The 7,500-nt window shown below is 46.8% G+C and overlaps 1 protein-coding gene across 1 annotated transcript in view; it reads right to left on the bottom strand.

The window, feature by feature from the left end:
- The window catches only part of LOC141381809 (uncharacterized), a 705,874-nt gene that overhangs the window by 431,865 nt on the left and 266,509 nt on the right, over nt 1-7,500 (bottom strand). The window lies entirely within an intron of this gene.

Here is a 7,500-nt window from a genome sequence, read left to right as displayed (position 1 = left end):
TAGAGCGTACCCCTGCATTGCCTGGTCCTAGTGCGGCATCCCCGGTGTCCGATGCAGAGCCTGTACTACCTCAACCTGCTGACAGAAATATTGGTCAGCCTGAAAGATTTGTGTTTGTTCCTAGGGACTGTAAATGTCCCAAGTTTAATGGTAAAACAGGAATTGGAATAAATGAGTGGACTGAGGAGGCACAGGCCTGCATTAAGACTCGTCATTTGTCAATTTCTGATCAGGCATTCTTTTTATTTGACCACCTAGAGGGAGAAGCACATGAAGAGATCAGGTATCGTTCTGATATCGAACGAGGGGACCCAGACAAGATTTTTAGTGCATTACGTGAAGTTTTTGGTTGTTCTCAGTCTCACGTGGCATTACAGGAAGCCTTTTTCTCCAGGAGGCAGTCAGAGGGAGAGAGCTTACTTGAATTCTCTCTTGCTTTGATGGCCTTGATGGAGAAAGGTAAACAAGGGTTTTCGGGGGTCATACCAAATGCTCCAGTATTATTACGTGACCAGTTCGTGGAACATGTAGCAGATAATGCACTTCGCCGTGAGCTTAAACAATTAGTCCGCCGTCAACCGGCTATCACGTTGCTAGAAGTGCGTAGCGAGGCGATTAGGTGGGAACAAGAAGGTATGCCTGGGGGGGCGCGGGCTCGTAGCCAGTCTGTCCCATTGTCATATGGGATTCAGTATGGGGTTCAGGGGGGAACTCATTCAAATAAAGCGGCATCCTCGCAATCTGAATTAAGCGAAATAAGAGAAATGTTAAAAGCACAACAACGTCAGTTGAACCAGCTTGCTCAAAGTTTTGCCCAAATTCAGGGGGTACCTCCGCGGAGTCGCTCCCCCCGCTTTGGACCAGTGATCTGTAGGCGGTGCCACCACCCAGGCCATTTTGCCAGGGACTGTAATGCATCATTGCCAGGTCCGTCGTCTTCTGTGTCTACTGCTGTGTTACCAGTGGAGGGGCCCCGTCAGTCAAGTCAGCCCTCGGGAAACTAATACCCACCGGGCTGTTGAGCCACAGCTCGGATGGGGTAATAAGGGGCTCCGATGTTCTAATTAGTGGTAGCTCAGTGTCCCGTTTAATGTCAGGTTGCCCTCAGTTGGTGGTCAACATTGGTGGTGTTCCTATCACTTGTTTGCTTGATACAGGTTCCATGGTGACCACCATAACTGAGAGCTGCTTTCTGGAAAACTATAATCCGTGGGGTCAAGAACGTCTAAAACTGTGCCAACGGCTTCAACTACGTGCTGCTAATGGGCTTGAAATCCCATATATTGGCTATTTGGAGTTAGACGTGGAGCTGTGTGGCAAAATAGTTCCAGATTGTGGGATATTGGTGGTCAGAGATCCTCCTGGTGGCATGTGTGCTCGGCTCTCTGGGGTGCTGGGGATGAATGTGCTGAGCCGGTGCTACCAGGAGCTCTTTGGCCAACATGGGCAGGCCTTATTTGATTCTCCACCAGTAGTAGGGTTCCCTGGTGCTGTGATGCAGGCTTTGCAACACTGTCATGAGATTGGGCCCCAGACAGTATTTGGCCAAGTAGGTAAGACAAGGGTGCGAGGTCGTTACCAGTGCCGTGTTCCAGGTGGTACCATGAAGATCGTTGCTGCTACTTGTTCAGAGCACTATTCAGGGAACACTGTGTTGTTTGAACCACTGGAGTCAGGACTTCCGGCAGGGCTTTTGGCCTCACCAGCCTTGGTGCCTGTTGTGCGAGGGACAGTCTATATCCCAGTGCTCAATGTTGGAACATTAGATGCAGTTCTTTTTCCGAACACCTTTACTAGGTTCTTTGTGTAGCGTGTATGTGGTGAGTTTACCTCCCGGGGTGACTGAAGTGAAGGAGGTGGTGGCTACTGTGAGTTCTCAAGGTTGTGGGATTGCACCCTCTGTACAAGAACAGGTTAACTCTCTAGACTTGTCTGTTTTGGAGATGGAGGAGCAGGACCAGGTGAGGACCCTCTTACACAGATATCAGTCTGTTTTTTCCACTCACGACCAGGACTTGGGGTGTACTAATCTGATCTCCCATGATATTCCCCTCACAGATGATGTTCCGGTTCGGCAGCGGTATAGACGCTTGCCCCCATCTGAGTATGATGTGGTCAAAATTCACATAAACCAGTTGTTGGAGGCCCAAATTATACGTGAGAGCTGTAGTCCATATGCGTCTCCTATTGTCTTAGTAAAGAAAAAAGACGGTAGTCTACGCATGTGCGTAGACTATCGGCAATTGAATGCAAAGACTAGGAAGGGTGCATTTCCATTGCCCCATATAGAAGAGACTTTGGATGCACTGACTGGAGCCCGCTGGTTCTCCACTTTGGATTTGGCCAGTGGCTACAACCAGGTTCCAGTCACTGAGGGGGATAAGGCCAAAACTGCATTCTGTACCCCGTTTGGCCTATTCGAATGGAACAGGATGCCGTTTGGGCTTTGTAACGCTCCTAGTACATTCCAGCGTTTAATGGAGAGATTATTTGGTGACCAGCGACATTCTTCATTACTTTTATATCTTGATGACATTGTGGTTTTCTCCTCCTCAGTGACTCAGCATCTGGAACGGTTGGAGGTAGTCTTGGGTAGGCTAAAGCGAGAGGGCCTGAAAGCCAAGTTGGAAAAATGTGCGTTCTTCAAACAGCATGTTGCATATTTGGGGCATGTAGTGTCATCTCAGGGTGTTTCCACAGACCCCAGTAAAGTGGAGGTCGTAGCAAATTGGGGGCGTCCAAATAATGTGACAGAACTTCGTTCATTTTTAGGGTTTGCTGGCTATTATCGCCGCTTTGTGGAGGGGTTTGCCAAGTTGGCGGCCCCTCTTCATAAGCTAGTGGCTGAATTTGTTGAGGGCAAGCGAAAGAAGCCCACAAGACTTGGTTTCGCTAGTGCATGGACTGGGCCTTGTCAGAGCTCCTTTGACGCCTTAAAGGAAAAACTTACCACATCACCCATACTCGCTTACGCTGACTTTTCGTTACCTTTTATTCTAGAAGTAGATGCAAGTCTGCAGGGCCTAGGAGCTGTACTCTCCCAGGAGCAGGAGGGGAAGGTGCGACCCATTGCCTTTGCCAGTCGCAGTTTGCGGCCCACTGAGCGCAACCCAGTAAATTACAGCTCAATGAAACTGGAGTTCTTGGTGCTCAAGTGGGCCATGACGGAAAAATTTCGAGAGTACTTGTTGGGGCATAAATGTATTGTCTTTACTGACAACAACCCTTTGAGTCATCTAGCGACAGCAAAGCTGGGGGCCACTGAACAGTGCTGGGCTGCCCAGCTGGCAGTTTTTGACTTTGACATTCGTTACCGTCCGGGTAAGAATAATGGTAATGCAGATGCTCTTTCGAGGCAGTCTACAGTAGATAGTGAGGGGGGGGGGGGTCTTTGTTGCCCGCTACTGCAGTTCCTACAGCTTTACAGCAGGCTGTTAGAGGGGAGCCAGTGTATGCAGTCACCCGAGCAGCACTTAACGTCTTCCCAAGTCATTCACCAGCTGACTTAAGGGGGCTGCAAGAGACTGACCCAGATATAGGTAAGGTCTTGTTGTTTTGGCGCAGCAAAAAGTTTCCCTGTTTAGATGAACGCAAATTGTTGTCTAAAAGTAGTGTAACTATACTCCGTCAGTGGGAACGGTTGGTAGAACTTAATGGAGTTTTACACCGTCGAATCTTCCGCCCCGATGGGAGGGAAAAAGTTTTTCAAGTGGTTCTACCTGCGGTATTAAGGGAGGAAGTTTTAAGACACTTGCACCAGGAGCATGGTCACCAGGGCATTGAACGGACCACTGAGTTGGTACGCCAGCGTTGCTACTGGCCAGGTATGTCTGGGGAGGTGGCCCGTTGGTGTAGGGAGTGTGAACGCTGTTACAAAGTTACAAAAGATGGACCACATGGGGCCTCCAGTTTTATGGGGCATTTGCTAGCCGCTAGGCCTAATGAGATCTTGGCCATTGACTTTACAGTGTTAGAGCCATCCCGTTCAGGGTTGGAGAATGTTCTGGTGATGACTGACGTTTTCACCAAGTACACCCTGGCTGTTCCAACCCGAGGTCAACGAGCGGAAACTGTACCTCAGGTGTTGGTGGTGGAATGGTTCTGCAAATTCGGGGTTCCTGGTCGTATACATTCTGACCAGGGCAGAAATTTTGAATCTTCCCTTATACAACAGCTTTGTAGCTTGTATAACGTAGAGAAGTCGCGAACCACACCTTACCACCCTGCAGGAAACGGCCAGTGTGAGAGGTTTAACCGAACCCTCCACAACCTGTTGCGCACTCTGCCTCCTTCTAGTAAGCGAGACTGGGCCTTATGTCTTCCACAAGTGCTGTTTTGTTATAGCACTACCCCCCCATCAATCAACAGGTGAATCACCGTTTTATTTGATGTTTGGTCAGGAGCCTCGGCTACCTGTTGACTTTCTATTAGGTAACGTGGAGGAGGCAGCTGCAGGGACAATACATGAGTGGGTGAGGGAGCACCAAGTTCAACTTCAAGTGGCGTTTGAAGGTGCAAGGGGACACTTGAGAGCTGCGGCAGAACGGCGTAAGGAGTTGTATGACTTGCGTGTACGAGATGCACCACTGAGTGAGGGGCAGTTGGTCTACCTTCGCGATCTTGGTGTGAGGGGTCGGGCAAAGATCCGTGATTGTTGGAGCCCAGTGGTGTATCAGGTTGTGAAAGCCCCTAAAGAAGGAGGATCAGTTTATTCGATTGCCCCATTGAATGATTTGGATAAGGTGAGGCAGGTACATCGCTCGCTGCTGAAGGGCCGAATACAGAAGGATTGCCCTGACAACTTGCCCTCCTGTAGTTCTGGAGTGGAACCTGAACCCCCCTTGGAGGAACCGGCCTTGGAAGAGTCAGAACAGGTTGATTTGTGGGTTTTGTTGCCTGCAACTGCTCTAGTGAGTGAGGCCGGGCAGGGAGTAGATTCACGACAAGTAAGTTGATCCACTAGCAGTAGGGCAGGGGTCTCTGTTAGTGCAGATCAAACCTGTGGGAACGAGGTGGAGTTACCTGTAGATGTAGTACTACGACGGTCTAGGAGGGCGACAGCTGGTCAGCACTCTAATGTTCATCGCCTTCCACGATCTGTGGGAAGGGGTACTGACAGAGAGGAGCCTGTAGGAACCTCTAGGGCGATTACCGCTTGGTTTAGACCCTGGAATTGAAGGGTTGAAGTGTTTATCGTCGGGGCGACGATACAGAAGCTGGGGGTAGATTGTGGCCAGACAAGCGCCGCCCCTCTGTGGTTGCGGGTGGCATACCCCCTACCCTATTAGTAATCAGTGGGGGAAGATATAAAATGACAACCAGGATGGTATGTGTCACGAGTCCCGCCCCTTCCGACTGGTCACTTCCTGCTTTCAGTCACTCGCCGGCAGGTATGTGGATGACAGTTCGCCTGTGTACGGGTTGCTTCATTGGGAAAGCTCATGTTTTGTATGTTTGTTTAGTGTTGCGTCTTATCGGGATCACAGTGTTGGTCTGCATCTACGGCTGCTCTTCTGCAGGTAACTGGCTGCGTTTGCTCGTTGCTTTTTGGATGGAAAGTTGATTGTAGTAAAGTGATCATTATCTGTTTCCTCCTCCTTTGCAGTCAGCAGTTCGTTTCACTGCGTTACAAAACTACGTTTAACCCAACGGATATGTTTAGGACTTGTTAATGATTGATTGAGCCCGTTTTCCTCTGTGTTGCCGTTCTGATGCTCTTGATTAGGCGAAATTGAGTGTTGCGGTAAGTGATTTTAAAATCTTTGGATTAGCTTGCTCATGCACTCAATCTAACTTAAATCCCCTTACCATTTTACAGACCGAAAATGATTGCTGGGTGCCGTATGACAACCTATAGCTACGTGGGAGGTTTCTAAACGACGCTGCTGCTTAACCGCGGTTTAACTGCTGCTTTACCGCTGTTTAACTGCTGCTTTGATGCTGTTTAAGTATTTTTGGGGATGATGCTGTTTTAATGTAGTAAACATTAGTTTCCCTACACATTCAGTGCTAGGACCGTATATTTGAAGGTTGTGGTTGACCGATTGGTCCTTGTGTTCTTTTTTTCTTTTATTTGGGTAATTTCGCCTAGTTTTTGTTAGATATATATTTATTTTTTACTTTTTGTGTTGGTTTCCTTGAAATTAGTATTCTCTAATTTGATTTCTTTCTGTTACATTGTTTTTTTGTATGCTTTATTGAAATTGTATTTGTTTTTTTATTTGTAACAGTCTTCGTGTATGTATATTCAAGACTGTTTAACCCTTTTGTGTCTTCCTCTTATATTTTGTATTTTTGGGTTGCTTCCTCAGCAGAGGGTTCATTAAGAGGGGTTGTAATCCATTATCCATTAGCATTGCAGTGTGTTGTGCGCCCAAGTGATTGTGTGTTAGAGTGTCAGTGACCGGTTTATTAAAACTTTGTAGTAACTGGATTTTGTGTTTTCAGGAGCAGAGCACCTAAGGCAGGGTGGATTCCTGGTGGAGGTCTTTCTTGCACGTGTGCTGTGTGTATGCGCTGTGTGTGTGTGCGTGTGTGTGTGTGTCACAGGTCTTGGTGGTCTTGCTGTGGAGGCCTTGTTGTGCCCTTATTCTCTGCTGTCACGTCTAAGCTCCTGCACTCCTAAATCCAGGTGTTTTAGTGTGTGCGTGTAGTGTATTTTTAGTAGATGGGTTTTATTGAATTTAAACAGTATATACATTGTCCCCCTTTTTGATGCATTTTTGAAAAAAATAAAGTTTGTATGTATTTTTTCCAATCCACGTCTCTTGCCATTTACTGCAAGCTTACCTGTGTTGCCTTTTATAATATAAAATATAGGTCCCTGGCCATATTCCAGGGTGGCGTAGTCGTGCTAGCTGTTGAACATTATTGAACCCCTTGGTTATGCCACACAATGATTATACAAAAGTGTTGCATGGAATTTAACAAGAAGAAGCAGTGTAACACCAATCTGCATCATTTACTGATTTATCTGGAGCAGAAAAGTAATTAATTGCCCCATAAGCCTTACTGTAGCTGCACAAATAGGTGATGGTGATCAGCAACAGGCTTAGTGATTCAGTAAATCACCCTATAGACTGACAAAAGTAACACACGGTGCTCTGGCAGATACAGTAAAGGACAGAGAAATCCTGAGGTTTGTAGCTGCTCATTGAAAAGAAAGTAGATACGTATAAAACAACTGAGATAATCGCACCAAGAATGAGAAGCAAACATTGCCTTTTGAAGATGTGGAGCCAGAAAAGAGAGGCCTGATTTTGGGGTCTAGTGTGCAGTTTTTTATTACTGTTATTGATCAGCTCAAGTTATATAGTTTGGTTTTACTCTGATTTGCATGGATCAATCATTCTGTTTTCACCTTTAATAAATATAACTTATTCCTCTTTAAGTCAAAATATGAACTGAACTTGTCAATAGTGTTCATTTAACATTGAGCGAATGCTAGTTGCTTTACCCATTGAACATTCCTGTGATTATTTATAAAACATTTTACTTACC

The sequence above is a fragment of the Danio rerio genome, chromosome 4 (assembly GCF_049306965.1).
Source record: "Danio rerio strain Tuebingen ecotype United States chromosome 4, GRCz12tu, whole genome shotgun sequence".
In the NCBI taxonomy this organism is placed as follows: domain Eukaryota; kingdom Metazoa; phylum Chordata; class Actinopteri; order Cypriniformes; family Danionidae; genus Danio; species Danio rerio.
This window is presented reverse-complemented; position numbering and strand designations above follow the sequence as displayed.